The 17,770-nt window shown below is 49.6% G+C and overlaps 1 pseudogene; it reads right to left on the bottom strand.

Moving 5' to 3' along the window:
- Window positions 1-9,283: 9,283 nt before the first annotated feature.
- Window positions 9,284-16,096, bottom strand: LOC124973988 (ras-related protein Rab-10-like; annotated as a pseudogene).
- Window positions 16,097-17,770: the final 1,674 nt, after the last annotated feature.

Raw genomic sequence — 17,770 nt, 5'->3', positions numbered from 1 at the left:
GGAGACCTTCGGCTGCTTCGGGCGCCTGGGCCGAGTGCTGCTGCCCAAGGGCAGCGTCACTGCCATCATCATGGAGTTCCTGGAGCCCCTGGATGTGTGCAGGGCCTTCTGACACCTGGCCTACTCCAAGGTAGGGCTGCCCAGCGCAGTTAGGGGAGAGGGACCCGGTGTGTGGGAGGGCCCTCAGTCTGAGCTTCACCCTCCCGCAGTGCACCTGCAGAAAGCACCCCGCCCCCGCTTTCCCTGGCTTCCTTTCCTGCCTCAACTTGAGCCTTCACTGTCTGCTTCTTTGCTGTCATGTACCCGTGATAAGCTGAGTTCCCTACACAGGGCTGTTTAAGAATATCTATATCCACAGCATGTTGGCTTAGACCAACAGAAAGTTACCTGTCGCAGAGCTGGCAGGAAGGTTTCCAAGTCCAGGGTGTGGCCAGCACCTCCAAGGGTTCTGGGGAGGACCTGACCTTGTCTCTGCCACCATTGGTCTCCTGGTGTCCCTTGGTTCCCTGAACCAGTACCATCCCACTCCCCTCTGTGCCCCATCTTTGGGCCTTCTTCATCCGAAATCTTCTCTTGGGTTTACAGCCCACCCAAATAACACAGGACATTCCACCTCGGGATCTTGATGACAGTTGCATGGGACGTCTCCTTAGATTCTGCGGTGGAGGCATAGCCGTCTCTTGGGGAGCCACCATTTAACCCACCATGAGTACTTTGTCGGGCGCCTTCATGCTTTGCAGACCACTGTCCCCCAGTGATCCTCAGGGCAGGCATTGCAGGTGTGGAGGTCATTTCTCCACAGCTGCTATCCCCCGGTGGTCATCCCCAGCTAGGGCCCTGCCCACTGTACTGCCAGGCAGTCAGTGAGCTCCTGACCCACAAGACAGGTGCCGGTGCCAGCACCACAGACACCCTTCTTCCTTCCTCCCGCTGCTGTGGGAAGGAATCATCGCCAGGTGAAGGGTGGTGAAGGGCCCGCCCAGGCAATGCCACGTTTCTCTTCTGCACAAGGGAAACTGAGGTCCAGTGACCCAGAGTCACCCAGCTCAGAAGTAGCACAGCTAACTCTCTGCTCCCCAGTCTGACTCCTGAGCATGAATTTTCTTTTTTCTTTTTTTTTTTTTTTTTTTACTGGTGATTGAACCCAGGGACATTTAGTCACTCACTGAGCCATATCCCCAGCCCTTTTTTATATTTTATCAGTGACAGGGTCTCCTTGAGCTGCTTAGGGCCTCCCTGAGTTGCTGAGGCTTTCAACTTGCGATCCTCCTGCTTCAGCTTCCAGAGCTGCTGAGATTACACGTGTGCCCCACAGCACCTGACTGCTTTTTTTTTTTTTCTGATTGTAATTAACTTGTGAACCTCGCATTGTGAAATTTGAAACAAGTCCCAGAGGGCCCAAGATGACAAGTATCCTTCCACCCTGCCCTGCAGCTCCCAGCACCTTCTACTGAGGCAGCCATTAGCAATGTCTGTGTCTCCTTAGTTAAGAAATCGCCTCTGAACATGTGTGTGGAACAAGAGCGCTTCTCTTGGTGACCATACTGACTTCCTGCTGGAGCCGCCCCTTGCTAGCAGTTCCTCCCCTTGTCACACTCCCCCTTTTATCCTCTGATTAGAGAAAATGCAGGGGTGCATTGACTCCACCCTGGACCAAGGCAGCAGAGGTGTGGGCTCTCCTTTGCAGCCTGAGGTGCAGCCCAGGGGCCAGAGTGTTTTTCTCTTGGGACTCTGGACCACATTTCTCTTTCTGGCTCCTCTGCCCTGGGGAGCACCCTTCTCCTCTGACCCTCGGGCTCTTCATCTGCACAGGGGACTGAGTTCCACTTCAGCTATGTCCCAAGATGCAGCCCCACAGGTTGGCACCTTTGCCTCTGCAGTCCAACATGTCCCGCTGTATCTTGAGTGGGCTCCAGTTGGCGTGTTCTCCAACACAGCCCCACAGAGGAAAGATCACCAAGAGGCACCAGCGAAATCTGCAGAAAAGAATGTGGTGGAGCCAGAAATGGGTAAGAACAGATCTATGTGGGAGGAGAGCAGGGCAGCACAGAAGTGTTCATCAGGCCACTGGTTTAACACTTTGTTCATCTTGCACACCAATGGACTTCAGTCTCTAATTGTATAGGTGTGTAAAACATCCCTGAAAAATCGAGCATCAGATTTGGGCACAGTGGCGCACACCGCTCATCCCAGCAGCTTGGGAGGCTGAGGCAGGAGGATTGTGAGTTCAAAGCCAGTCTCAGCAACTTAGTGAGGCACTAAGCAACTCAGTGAGACCCTGTTTCTAAAATATAAAATAGGGCTGGGGGTGTGACTCCATGGTTAGGCTCCCCTGGTTCAATCCCTGGTACCAAATAGAGCATTCTGAGCACAGTATAAGGTAGCAGCTGAGGGTGAGGGAAGAAAACCTAGACCTCTTTATACTCAGAACAGTTGGGAAAGAGTCCCTGCTTCATAGGTGGGGTGAGCTGGAGTCAGGGAGGAGAGCCCTCTTTGCATGTGGCACAGCTCCCCTGGTGTCCAGCAACTGCACAGGCAGGAAAGGGAAGAGCAGTGGTGGGCCACCCTGGCCTGGGCGGTCCCAGCCCACCTGCTGACCCACACAGTGGGCATGTGAGCAGGGTAAGAGTTACCTGTCAGGACTGTTGTGCAGACTGCAAGACCTGGCACGTCCCTGGACCTCACCCCTCTGAGACCTGCCCCATACCCACAACTGCCCCAGGAGACGGGCAGCTCCCCAGGGACCCACGGCCACACCTTGTAGTCAGACACCTTCAGGAGCCTCCTGCGGACTGGGTTGTTTGACCCAGGTGTTAAGATTCTACCCCTTGGCCCACCACACACAGGGTTACCAATTGCTCAGTTTACTAAAATGAGAATTTTCCTCTTAAAAACAGATAAGTCCCTTGTCTACCATTTCCATTGTCCTCATATATTTACAACAAAAGTGTTTTATGGAAAAAAAAAAAAAACAGTGGGTGCAGAGCCTCTGATCACCCCTGTAAGATCTGAATTTGTGGCCTTGCCTGGTCAGGGCCTTACTCCATGCCTGTGGCTCACATCCACGTGCCTGTGGGTCTTCAGAACTGGCCGTCTGTAAGGGCATTTGGAACCCACTGGCCTGGAAGCTGCACCCATCCCTTCACTCTCTGCCCATCCCTTCGCTCTGCGGATGGAGTGCACCCCATCTGCTAGGTGGATGGTGAAAGGCATGAACCTTTCCAGTCCCTCCTTGGTCAGCTTTGTGGTGGGGTCCTTTCCACCCTGCTTGCACTCCTGGACCTCTCCCCTTGTGGGATCCTCCTGTGTCCATAAGCAGCTGTTGCCCTGCAGCTGCCAGCCACCATGGCTTTCAGTTCCGCTGCTGCACATGAACCCAGTTAATGAATACTGACCCAATTGAACCCTCCTCTCTAGCACACAAACTGGTGGGGTCAGGAGGCTTGCAGACGGCTCTGGTCTGGCTTCTTCCTCCCTGCTTCAGGCACAGACACAGGACAGGCACATCGGGCACAGCACCTCCATCTGGCTGGGCTGATTTCATTTGAACTAGATGGTGCCTTCTCAAGCAGGCACCTTGTCTGCCTTGGTGACCATGCACCCTGTGGAGTGCCAGGCCCTGGGAGTGCAGAGAAGGTGCTGCCCCAGGGCATAGTGGGTCCCACTCCCTGCCTGCTGGCACCAAGCTCTCTATGTTCTCACGCTGAGGTGCTGCTTCTTGGGACTGGGCCATGCGTGCCGGTGATGGTGGGCAGGGTCCCTGTCCCATGCCCACTCCGGGGCTGGGCCAGTTGCCTCCCTTCAGGCTGGATCTGGCCCTGAACAGTGAGGGTGGCACCCACGCACCCCCCTGAGGACAGAGGAGATGCCACGCTGACAACATCTGTAACCTGCTGGGCTGGTCATGGACATGTCTGAGGAGGGCCTTGGGTGCAGGCCTGCTCTGGGGTGCGAGCAGTGTCCTCTCGGCACCAGTGTCTGGACCCTGTTAGAATGATCTTCTGTCCCCAGGCTCAGGTTAGTGTTGAGGGTCCCGACAGTCCTGCAGCTTGGAGGGGCTGGTGTCTGCTCACTGACTGACAGGAGGCCTCAGAACCAGGATCTGTCCAGCACCGGTGGGTTTGCCGCAGCCTCTGGGAGCCTCTGTGTTGCCTGCACAGCCCCCGGTCCCTGGTCCCCTGAGCTGTGCCCTCTCCCCGTCGGCACCCCACCCACCCTCTGCACATTGTTCCAGATGCTTCCTCAGGATGACAGGTGGTAGGGGGCCCCAGGGCCCCAGGCTCTGTGTTTGGGGCTGGGCAGGGGGAGCGGGAGGGACCGCGCTTCTCTGCAGTGCTCTGCTCTGCTCTCTGCCAGTCTCCAGGGAGTGGCCAGCATGTTTTATCTCCCCACAACCAAGACCCTCATCTCTAGATAAAGGGCTCAGATGTGGGGTTCCTGGAAAGCTGCTTGCAACTGATAACAGTCTGTTGGTGGCCACAGCGCAGGAGCCTAGAGGAGTGGCATGGCCTGATTATAATAAAGCTGTGTGGTGCCGCGTGCCTGGATTTGATTGTGGGGCTGCAGCAGAAGCCCCTCCCTGCCTCCTGCCCAGGTGCTCAGTGGCACCTGCTCCTGCTCCTGCTTCTGCAGCCGGCCCCTTCACTGCTTACTCCTGCCAGGGCCTGGTGATTCTGTTGGCGAACATCTGCTTGAGTTTGGTAGTCACTTATTTTTTCTTTCTCGTCGTCCTTTGTCTCCCCATTCAGGCTGGCAGCAAAGTACTTCTTAAAAAGACCTTTGGCTGGTGGCCTCGGCCCTGAGTCATGTCTGGACCTGCTTGGACCTGGATGTGGGTTGCTGTGGGATTTGGCTTGGTAGCTTGGAGGTGCTGGGAGGTGCAGGGGTGACTGGGTCAGGTTGGGTCCTTTACTCAGGGCCAGCAGGGACACTGTTCCCTACACACAGAGGTCTGGCCTGGAACCTGCAGGAGGAGGGCTGGGCTCCCCTGGAGCTGCCTTCCCTCAGAGGGGATCATGGGCTCCCCTGGGTGCCAACCCGGCCAGCTGGACACGCAGGGTCCAGGGGCAGTGTTCATGGTGCAGTGTTGCTTCTGGGGTGTTGGATAGGCCCAGGGGCTGTCACACAGCCTCGATGTTCATCTCGCAGTCAACCTGCACGCAGCTCGGACCATGGTCCCCACTCACATATGGAAAAGAGGAAGCCCCGGGATTAGTGACCTCCAAAGGTCACATGCGTGGAGGGCATGGGGATGTGCCCTGCAGCTGTGAGCCCTGAGGCCTGAGCCCTTGCCCGTCCCCACTGCTCCCTTTGAGCTCTCAGCTTGTTGGCCATCTGCAGATGTTTTTGGAGTGTCCTCTCTGGACCAGTGCTGGGGGTGCAGGGGTAACTGCATCAGGCTGGGTCCGGTCCTCAGTGAACTCTCCTTTATTTGGGGACCCAGATGCAACCAGTAAGGAAGGTGGTTTCAGAACAGGCTAGGGGCTCTGAAAAGAGGACACCAGGGACATGGTGGCCTTTTTTTACTAGTGTGACCAGGAAGAGCTGTCTGAGGGCAGGATGTTTGGACTAACACTGGGCAAGCAGAAACCAGGCCTGGTAAAGACAGGAGGGGAGCTGGTTGGACCAGGAGGTAGCAAGTGTAAAGGTCCTGTGGTCAGCATGTCTCTGGCAGGCTTGAGCATTAATGTAGAGGCCAGCAAATCAGGGATGATGTCAAAGGAACTGGCAAACTGGGAGCAGGCACTGAGAGGCCACTGGTAGGGCAGCCACTCTATTGTCCAATGGCAGGTGATAGTAACCAGGCCTGTGAATGAGTAGTGGACGCTTGTTTTTCTTAACAGCTTAGCACAGTGCAGGAGTGTGTGTGTGTGTGTGTGTGTGTGTGTGTGTGGTTTTACTCCAGGCTGCAGGAGGGATGTGGAGGCAGGGCAGCCTCGTCACTGACCGAGGCTGCGTGGATGGTACACAGCAGAGCTGGGTGGTACACGCCCACAGCCTTGTGTTCCCACATGCGTGTCCCATGGCTCTGCCCCTCCTGACTGCTGTCTCCAGGCCCCTCCTCTCCAGGCCCCGTGGTCAGCAGATCTTTAAAGACTGCCATGCCCTCTTCTCATAGCATTTCAGGATCCGGACACTCCGGGGGCAGGGATGTCATTATGGGCGTGAAGGGTTAGGACATGGATGTCTCTGGAACTAGCCAGCCTGTGCTGTTGGGGAAAGACCCGGCACACGGGAACACTGCTTTCATCTTCAGCCAGCTGTTTTTCCCAGTGCCCCTCCCTGGGTGGGGCTGAGAGCGGCTGACCTGCCCAGGGAGGGACAGTTCCTGAGCACAGTTCCTGAGGTGCCCACTGACCCAGCCTGCTCAGCTCAGCTCAGCTCTCACTAAACCCAAACACCACACCCCAGGTGGTGCCTGTGACCACCTGACCAGGCTCCTGGGCTGGGGTCAGGTGGAGTCGACTCCACCTTGCCGAGGACCCTGGCCTCCCCAGGATGTCCCTGGGAGACTCCCACTCCTGGAACCCCGGCAGGCCCCTGAGACAGTGCAGGGAAGGTGACCAGTCTTTGCCAGAGGTCTCTGAGCAAGAGGGAGGTGTCTGCTTGCTGGTTGGTTAACCAGCTCCTGCCTGGCACAAAAACCTCTTGCCGTTGAGTTAGGTTGCCAAGATTGAAAAACTGGGTTTTCCTGTGTAAAGTTGTGTTTTCCGCTTCTTTTCAAAACTCTGAACTTCTGGCCATACCGAGTTGGCCTCCCCAGGGGGCAGAAGCCGGATATTGCTGAGGAGAGGCTACCCCTTGCACTGCCCATTAACCTTCTGGTACACCATTGTCCCCAACCCTCTCCCCTCTATAAGTTTCTGTCAGTCTTCTGGGAACCTGTCTTACCTTCCTGAAACTGCTTGGCATCTAATGTTGGGATGCCAGAATGTTCCCAAGTCCTCCCGTTTCCACCTGTTTGTGTTTGTGATGTGGTCTCTGTGGTTGTGGATGAGGCCAGGTAGCCAAGGCACCCAGCTGAGGTCCTGGCATGTGGCAGGAGATATACTGCCCATTCTTTCTTTGGCCTTCAACTTACAGAAAAGGGGCAAAGTCCTAATATTAAGCAAACAAAACTCTTGTTTCAAACAGATTATACAAAAATTAATTTGTACATCATTTCTCTTTTTTGATATTTATAAAGTGCAGATTTAACTAAAGGTAGTCATATCCTTTCTCTGTACAATGACAAATATAATTATGCAAACAATAGTCAGTCTGTTACCCCAAAATCCCAGTGTTTAGCTCTCAAACTTTAAGTAAATGAATTTGAATAAAGATTAAAGAGGGTTAAAAGTAAAAAAAAACTAAGACACATTCCAGATAAAGGGAAGCAACCAATACATTAACCTAACAACAATAGGTTTAACATAAAACTTTTCCAAAAAAGCTGTGACAGCTTTTCATTATTTTGTACTGGAATATTATGGATTATTAGCCAATGCTGCTTTTTACTATTAACCAATTATAAAGTCAAATGAGGGGAAAGCCTAAGAACAAAAACCAGCATGACATATGAAATTGTTAGCACTATCTGAAAATTCATGAATTTTCAATGTAGATAAATCCCTATGTTGTTGTTCATGTAAGCCAAGCAGTCATTAAAATGTGTCACAACACAAAAGAGTTTTCAATGGAAGCTTCTGTCCTAAACTCAGCCTTGCTTGAACTGAATTATCCTAATCACAATTACTCCAACAAAGGTATCACCTTAGGACACTAGCAGCATAACAAACTCAACCTACCCTATCTTAATAATGATAATCAATGAATCACAAGAAAGATGAATCGAAGAATGGACCGGGTTAGAAATAGCTAGAGGTCTTATATTTACATGGGAAGACTTTGTTGTCCTTTTTCAAAATCCATGTTTGTTCAAGATTTCTAAGAGGGCATGACCATAGGACTTAAAATTAATAATATTCTAAAATATTACTACATCTTAGGGTAAGGACAACTTAAGACAGAAAAAGTGTTCCTCGGAGGCCAACACATTTGGCAAACATGTTAAGAAAATACACTCTTTGTTTCCCACTTTTAAAAAAGAATCTTTACTGGGGTGCCAAACTGCCAGAGTAGTTGCCAAAATAGAGACTGCTCAAATTTAGATCCAGAGTGATTCTAAGAAAGTGAATAGGATATACATGTAATTATAAAGACAAACCACAACACCATCCAAACACTACAGCATGCACTAATGTCTTCCATTTCATAAACTCAATGGACAGACAGGAAAAGAACAAAGGGAATCAGAGGTACATAGAAGTAAAACAACCAATGAAAGAATCTGGGACAGAGGTTTTAGGGAACAATATATATGTAAGGAAGAAAGCAGTTAAGTGATATTTGATATTTGGCAGAATTTATCTTTCAGTTTAGTTAGCAAGTTACATCAATGCTTTATGTTAAACTTGACAACTTACTAGTTTCCCCCTTTCATTTTAAAATAACTCATACCATGAGGTGGTGGGGGAGGAAAAGCCAATAAAGCACCATACAGGAAGATGAGACACAGTGAAATAAGAGACCAAGGAGATCCAGAGGTGGGAACAATTTGAAATAACAAGACCACTCAAAATGAGATTCAGCAAACCAAAGTTGTCATTTCTGCAATACCCTTTGTCCTCTATTAACAACACTTTGAATTATACCTAAGTAAACCACAAACATTGTAATGGTTTATATTATGTCTACAGCACATTCTTCCACCAAAACAAAAAAGTTAAAACCAAAGAAGTTCCTTTCCACATAAGGTACAGGATTAAATTAACCCCATTTAGAAATGTAAGGTGAAAATGAGTGATTTCCCAGCTTTCGTTTTTCTTTTGCTATCATGTGCCTATAGATTACAGGGACTCAAGCATGTTTTGTATGACAGAAAATTCCTCTCTTGTACAAAATAAAAGTGTTATGTCTAACTTTAACACAATTTGTAGAATAGTTGACATGATTGCTGTAAGTTTTAATGTAGTTAAAAACTGGACTCTAATGCAACTGAAATGTGGTGGTGAGCTGAACAAGTACTATCAAAAATGAGGTCATATACTTGACTTTTCTATACATTTTTTGATTGAAGAAAATTATAAAGAAATCGGCAAGCAGTCACAGATGAAAGACAAATAAAATAGGTGAATTGTAGAGTTATGATGAGAATCAAAATCTGTTTAAATGGACATAGTGGTTTATTTTGCAGCAAGGAGAGAAACAGGTGGTGGATAGCAAGGACAGAACAGGAGAATATTCAGCAACCTTTGCTCTTCCATCCTTTCCCACCTCCTCCACTGCTGATATCTACATTTTCAGTTTACCAGGATCTTTTGAAGGATACCTTCAACTAATAGAGGGATGCCTTTCCATGTTTAGACTTTTACACTAGTCTCAAAAAATTCTAATGCCATGATCCCTTATGATCTATTCTCCTTTGCCTTTAGGTACAACTCTTTTACTGTCCATATCACACTTGTTTCCTAGTAACATTCTTTCCATATGTTCGTTGGTATGCTCGTCTATTTTTCTAAGCATTTGCAGATTTTTTCAAAACATTTACAATTGATGGTGTCATGTCCTAGCATGATACCCATTGCTCCTCTGTAGTAGGATATTGTGATGGTGTAAAATTGCTCCTGGCCTGCTATATCCCATATCTGTAGTTTGATATTCTTTCCTTGTAACTCAACTGATTTGATCTTAAAGTCTATTCCTGTGGTGGAAATAAAGGTGGTATTGAATGTATCATCCAAAAAAGGATGAAAGTATCCCCAAACCAGAGTCCCCAGTCAAGAGTAGCTTGAAAAGCAGGTTGTTTGTCTTCTTCAACTTTTGGAGGAGCAGCTTGGGCTCTCAAACCCAGTGACCCCAAGGGAACAGTCCTTCTCACCATGGTCAACTTCTCACAAGAGTTTTCTTGGTTGGGAGAACTGGGGAAGCATGGGAAAAAAGAGGGCTCTAGAAGACACAGGTGACCTATAGCCTCCTCAATGAAGCCTCATCCATGGCCTTGTCCTGTGCTTCCAAGGGTGGGGACCAAGGCTCCGCAGCTTCTCCCAGCTGTTCTGACAAGTTCCTGTGTTCATATTTTTCTTTAAAAGAATTTTTAACTCCACACTAACATTCCAAAAATACTGAGGAGGTTTAAATGCTACACAAAGAATTCAAAGGATGAATAAAAAAATACTCAATGAAATCTGAGATAATACAAATAAGCATTTCAGTGAATTAAGAAAAACAATACAGAATAAATAAGCAATAAAATAAACATGTAGAAATTGGGGAAAAGAAACAAACACAAATTTTGGAAATTAAAAATCTCAGTAAGTCAGATTAAAAATTCAGTTGAATATAGAAACAACAAAGTGGGTCAAAAGGAAAAGAGCCTATCTGAACTCAAAATATGATTTTTCTAAAATATCATATTCAGACTGAAATAGAGAAAAAAGAAGCCTCTAGAACACCATTAAAATATCAAACATTCATATAATTTGCACACCAGAAGAAAAGTTACATTCATAATACATAGAAAACAAATAAAATTGAAAGAAGAATAAAAAATTTCTCAAATATTAGGGAAAAAAATGGACATCCATGTTTCAGGGCACTTAGAATCCCACACAAACATAGTCAGAGATGAACATCTTTATGATATGTCATAAATAAATTTCCAAAAGTGCAGAAGAAGAAAGAACTTTAAAAGTTGCAAAAGAAGATGTGCCATGCCACAATAAATGAAAACCCATTTGACAAACAACAGATCTTACAGCTGGATCCCTAAAGGCTAGAAGGGCATGAAATAATGTAATTAAAGTCCTGAAAGAAAATAACTGTCAACGTAGATTAATGTAAGAGCAAGGTTATCATTCAGAATTTAAGAATAAATAAATACCTGTTAAGCATAAACAGAGGGAATTCATAACTACTAGACCAGCATTATAGATTATATTTAAGAGAATTCTATCTACACCCAGAAGAGAAATAAAGACAATTGCAGTCATGAGAACATGTGAAATAATAAATCACAATGAAAGGGTAGACAGGCTAAATAGATGTAGGAAAGAATCAAACATTATTAATGTTGTAGACCATCAAACTTCTAAGAAGAGTAAAAGATGAAGAAATGAACATAGAATATTCAAAACAACCAGAAAAAAAATACTGAAATGGCAGAAAGAAACACATACCTTTTAATAATCATTCTGAAATAAATACACTTAATTCTCTGAATGAAGAACAGGCTAACTGAATACATCAAAAATAAAATAAGATTCAACAATATGCTGTGTATAAACTCACCTAAAATGCAAAGACAGACTCAGACTCAAAGTGAAAGGCTGGATAAAAGTATTATAAGCAAATGGAATTCAAACACAAACAAGGATAACGATAATTTTGACATCAGATCTGCTATTTTGCTGGCACCAGTATTCTGCCCGCGAGAATACAGCACTTGGTATGCAATCTCTGCGATAGGGAACTCCAGCACAGGTGTGCCCAGGGAACCATGCCAGCCTCCCAGAGGGTGGCTCCTCCACTTCCCAGCTGCACCACTAGGCTCTGCAGCCTTGTCCTGTGCTGCTGACAAAAATGCATGTCGTGCCAACCCTCTGTATGCCACTATAAGGATGATGTCACCCCCCTAGAGGGGGGCAGCTCACTGAAGAACACGGCCTGCGGAGCCTGCAGGAGGACTCATCTCTGTTCCCATCCACTGCAGGCTTCCCAGTGTACAGGTAGCCCAGCCTCCAGCACTCAGGGCTGTATGCACACACACATCACACGCATACCACGCAAATACACACACCACACATGTAACACACCCATGCACACACAAACACCACATATTCACACACACCCCATGCAAACACGCCCCAATGCACACACATCACACAAAATAAGCACTACACATGTACCACACATACCACAGACACTAATCACATATCCCAGGCACACACACACCAAATATACACACACCACACAAACACACCAAATGCCCTTTGCACACACACAGACACACACTAAACACATGTAGCACATACACCCCATGAACGCACACCCCACACACAAAATTTCATGTCAAGCACACACACCCATGCACACATATCACACACAATAAACACCACACACATGCCAAACACACATACGACATACACTAAACACACACATACCACACACACCAAACACACATCCCATACACACCACACATACACATACCACACTTACACCACACACACACCCAATGCACAAAGACACTAAACACATACCACACACACTACACACACATAACACACACACTCCATGTACACACACCACATACACTGCACACACTAAACACACACGCCATGCACACACACAGCAAACACACACCACATGCATACCACACACATACACCATACAGAACCACACACCATACACACCATGCACATTTCTTAAGTCAGTGAAGAAGATGCATAACTTGCCCCTAGGACTCTCCCACTCATTGAAGGACATCTTTAAAGGGTGACTCATGACTCAGATGCCTGAGATGCCTCTTAACTCGTGAATTGGCAAGGGAGTCAGCAGGGTGTCCCATACCTTCTGAGGGAAAAGCCCAGGAACAAACAGATGAGACACAAATGCAGGAGTAACTCTGCCTGACAGATACTGAGCTGGTCCAGGTCCACACGGAGGGAGATCCACTGACTCCGCCAGGCGAAATTTCCATTTCAGTGGAAAGATGATCAGTATGGCTGCATCTTAGAGCTGATGCAGCACGAAGATGCAGGAAGGAGCGAGAGACCCCAGTAAGCAGCCAACAGCTGGTGAGCCTCTTCCCAGACACCTTCCCCATGGAATGGTTCAGCTGACCATCTTTCTGGTCTGGTTCAAAATCCTCCATGACTTACCTCCACAAGTTAATTAAAAAAAAAAAAAAAAACTAACCTCCCAAACAAATGACATAGCCAGGATTGAAAATAAGTCAAATCACCAAGCATAGAAATGGAGAACAAACGCTTAAGCAGGTCCTGAGACTCGTGTCCCAGGAGGAGGGACAGTGAGTGCCCTGCAAAACAGGTAGCATAAGGCCAGGTTTGCAAATCGGCTCCCAGGACATGAGCCAAGGAGCACAGTCAGGCAAGCACTCCAGACTTAAGAAGGAGCCTGTGGATGGTGGTGAGGGAGGAACAGCCCAGGCCAAACCCCAGAGTGCTGGTGCCCAGAGCTGGGGGAGAGGACCAGAGGAGAGATGGCCAGACAGGGTACCCTGAAGCCTGGCAGAGAATTCCATCAATGATCAGAGCCTGCAGCAGAGTTGCTGTAGGACCGGGATGCCACCAAAGGGACTACAAGAATGGTGTCAGGGATACACACAGGTGCTCCAGGGCTCCTGCAGCAGTCAGCAGAGAGAGACAGGCAAAATGGCTCAGCCCGGCAGCTTTACAGAACACCAGGAATGGGAAAGGAGGAATTCCATCAAGAGACAGTGAAAGAAGAGTGGTTATTGGTCTCCTTGGGCTGGTGGGAACAGGAGGGAACCAAAGAGGGTCCTAAAGGGGCCAGGCAGAAATGGGGATGAAGTCCATGTTCACAGTCCCCGGCAATGTCTGGGCTCTGGGTGTCCACATCCCCTACGTGGTGCAGATTTTTGACCAACTCTGCCTCCACAAACCTGCCTTTGGACTTTGGTTTGCTTTGAGACTGCTGCCCTCAGCCTGGGGCTCTCCTGGTGAAGAGCAGTGGGAACTGAGGGAGATAGACTTGGTGGCATTGAACCTGTAAGCACACAGACTCCCAAGTAACAGGGAAAGGTGACTCCAATGAGGCATGAGCTTTTGAGTCAGAAGACTCATGGAGCAGGTACTCCACATAGCTGCCCAGCAGGACAGCAGTCCTGAGAACTTCTGCCCAGGTGTCCCCAACCACTAGTCCTCAAACAAGATGGAACAAAGAATCACCAGAAGGCTCATGGCCAGATCGGTCCTGGAGAAATCACACTCTGACTTATAGGGTGGACTTTGGTCAACATTCATCTGAGCCTTGTCCCTCAAGAGAGGCAACATGCAGTGTCCATTCCAGAGTCTAAACCTTAGGAAAGCATTGCCTTCTGTTCTGCTGTGGTGAGTGGCCTGTGACTTCTGAGCCTCCTGCCTTGGGTTCCTTGTCATTCTTGCATGATTTCTGAACATGGTGCTGGCTTCCATGGAAGGCTTTTCTCCAAGTTGCCTATTCTTGATTGGCAGGCACCTCAACTGTGTGAAGCACACCAAACAAGAAAGGGTTCCTAAGGAAAAGCCACTTGCACATCACATGTTGCAGCCCACACCTAGAGAGGGTGCTGGGAAGGTGAGCTGGCAGGAGGTGGGAGTTGCCATACTGTCAGTGCAGCTGAAGCCCACTGGGCCTCCAGAGGAAGAGTGACAGGAGACCGGAAGCTGCCTGGGAGGTCTTCTCACAGACCTGACAGCAGTCTGGGTTCTATGCAGAGGAGGAGGAGATGTTGTCCTCATGCAGAATTCCAAGACCTCACATCCTAGACCCTGGGGTGGAATGTCCCTAGGTGGAGGGTTCCCAGGACCTGGGAGCTGGCTCCTGAGGACACTCCTGGGGATCCTTCCCCAGGTCCTTAACTTCAGCTGCCACCCAGGTGCCTCATCCTCCAGTCAATTCCTTGACACCCTCAGGGAGAAACAGTGTGTGGGACGTCCACTGCTCATTCTGGCTGTTCAGAGACTGCTGGCACTTATGTCCATTCAGCATCCTGTACTGCAGTTCAGGTGACAGGGCTTGAGCTCCTTTCCAGACACCTCTGCAGCACCTGGGTCTTAGCTAACCAGTATTACCCTGGCCCCAATTTGACTTGCTAGGGGAAGCCCAACCACCCTGTGGAGGGAAAAGCCTGGTCCTTGTTCTTAGGGAAGGCATGGATATTGTCCTCTAACTCCCTGATGGCCAAGCAGCAATGACCTGCCCCCAGGGGACTGTGCACCTGCCTACTGGATCTGTACTGGTCACACAAGAGCTCACTTTCAGGGCAGGTTCAAAGATGGAGCAGATGAGGACAAGTGCAAAATGATCATATGGTCAGCAATACCAGACCCCAGCCTGGAATGTCAGGACAGTGGCGAGTGCCACCACACTGGCCTCAGAATACTGGCGCTGAGTAAGACTGAACTCAGAGTCAAGGCAATCAGGCCCCTCTGGCTGCTGGAGCCTGACCCACACCCTCAGACATTGGAGCCCACCCTGCCTAAACACAACCAGAAAGGAGGCCAGTGGCCCAGGGGCCACTCCCAGGCCCCCCATGTTCATGGTAGAACTTTACTGTCTGGTGCAGGTGACCACTCCTCTGTCCCTCTGTCTCAGGATGCACTCTGTTTTCTTTTCCTGGCCTAGGTGAGGGTGCCCATGTAGACAGACCTGGGAGGAACTGGGAAGCTCTTAGGGGAGCTCTGCTTCAGGGTTACAAGAGACAAAGTGCTCCAGCAGGAGGAGACCTCCACACAGATGCAGAATGGAAGGCAGATGGGACAGGATCCTCCAGAGTCCTGCTTAAGCAAGTCCCCAACAATCAGCCACCCACTTAGGGTGTCACAGATGCCACCAGGACATCCTGACAAAAGCACCTGAGAAGACACAGGGAGACCTGCTAACAGGTCACCAATGCACAGCATGCCAAGTATTGTCCCAGAGGGGACACACTGAATGCTCAGTTAACTGCAAGGATTTCTGGAGCCCTGTGTCTCCAATATATTCTCCCATGCTGTGCAAATGAAGTGCTTCTGCCTATTTTCACAGGGATGGGACTCAGCCACAGAGAGAGCTTCAGGCCACCTGGAGTGACCTTGGCAAGCTCCAAGCTATTGTCCTTCTGGCTCAGGCTCTTAGCACTTGGTTCAGTTCTTCTCCTGCTGTCTCTCTACTGCTTCTCCCTCCAGCCAGTCACCTTGCTCTGCGTGGGTGTGCATCTCCCCACTAGCCCCAGGCAGCAGCATGGCCAGTCCTTCTGGGGACCTGGTTCCATCCTTCTTCCATCAGGCTGGCCCAGGATGGCCTTTTCCTGCAGCTGCCTGGGGTCCTCTGTCATAGCCAAGACAGCAGCTCAAGGTCAGAGAGCTGAATGTGATTTGGACTGCATGGTGACAGGCAGCCAGAGAAGCCACCAGTCCAGCTGACAGTGCTCACCAGGAGAGAGTTCATGTGACTGCTTTGGAACTACAGGATCCTTTGGTGTAGTCCATGGGTCAACACTTCATTTCAGTGACACACAGATCTTAGTACCCACCAACAATGATGTAGGCTGCACTTTACCACCATATTTCCTGGCTATGACTGCTGCTGGCCAGAGAAAGCAGGCTTACAGGTTTCAAAGATGTTCACCCACATAAAGGGGAAGCAGCTTGGGTGTGAAGGTGCAGACATGATGAGGACATAGGTGGGATGAAGACAGGTGCTAGAACCATGGCGGGCAGTGCCAGGTCCATGGTCTGCTCCCACTGGACAGCTGGAGACACTGCCTGTGTCCTGCTGCAGGTGTTTCACTGGCCCTTATGCAGCACCGAGGCCATTACTGACAAAGTAGGAACTGAGGACAGGGGCCAGAACTTGAGCACAGGATGACAATGTGAAGCAGGGAAGGTGGTAGTTGCTGCCCACCTGATTGTGCTTCAGGACACTCGGGCCCACTCTGCCACCTCAACACCAGTTCCCCTTGTACCCTGCTCCTCTTTTCCTCTGACTTCCCCTCTGCCTCTTCCATCTTCCCTGAGTGCCAGGAGAAGCCATAACCTGTGTACAGGCTGACCAGGGAACAGTGATGAACAGTCTGAGGAGAGGCCCATCCAAAGAGGGAGAGGGCAGGCTCTGCCCAGCCCTGCAGGCCTGCCCTGCTTCCAGACACAAGGACTCTGGAGTGTGAGATTATCCCCAGGTGCATGGGGTCCCTGCAAACATCTACACATGAGCCCTGCTTACACACAAATGAGGGCTGGTTTCTCAGAAGACAAGAGTCTTATGTGAGCTATAAAAAGCTGCTGGATCAACAACCCATGATTATCTGAATGTCAGTGGGATGATGCTGGCTGGGCCCCCACCCTGCACATCCAAGGACTCCCAGATAACCAGGACCCACTCTATGGTCATGCCCCAAATGTACCCACCCAGTTAACACTTTCTGGGAACTGTGGGTTCAAACCCAGTGAACCAGCCCCTCCTCACATCTGGGTGGCCTCACAGCTGTAGGTGTGGAGGGTGCTGGGAGACACAGGAGGCTGGGGGACCTTCCATCTCCACTACCTGGCTATGCACTCCCAGCCAGCCGTGAGGTGGGCTGGAAGGAACTGTGCTCCCTGAGCAGGAGGAGCACTCATAGGTGACCTGGGGCTCCCACCACCATGCTGTCCTCCACCCCAGTCACAAGTTCAGAAAAACTGCTGGCCCAGCCTTGTCCTCCACCCTCAGCACCTGTTCAGAGAAAAGGGCACACTAGCCCTGTGTGCAGGGTGACACACTGACATCTGCTCTCATGGTCCATAGCAAAAGAGCCCTTGATGACCCCCTACAAAACCCCTCTAGCTGGTCATTGCTGTGACCAGACTCTGCCTGGCAGGAGGTCAGGGGCCCGAGCCTCCTTCAGAGGAGCTGGCAGAGTTTGCAGCCTCTCCACCCTCCATGATCCCACTTGAGGGAAACAGGCCTCTGTTTTGCCACTGTTCTTGAGAAGGTTGTTGGAGATGATGATGCCTGAAGTGGAGCCACCCCC

Source organism: Sciurus carolinensis, unplaced genomic scaffold, assembly GCF_902686445.1.
Source record: "Sciurus carolinensis unplaced genomic scaffold, mSciCar1.2, whole genome shotgun sequence".
NCBI lineage: Eukaryota > Metazoa > Chordata > Mammalia > Rodentia > Sciuridae > Sciurus > Sciurus carolinensis.
The sequence above is the reverse complement of the archived record's forward strand: the minus strand, read 5'-3'. Positions and strand labels throughout refer to the sequence as shown.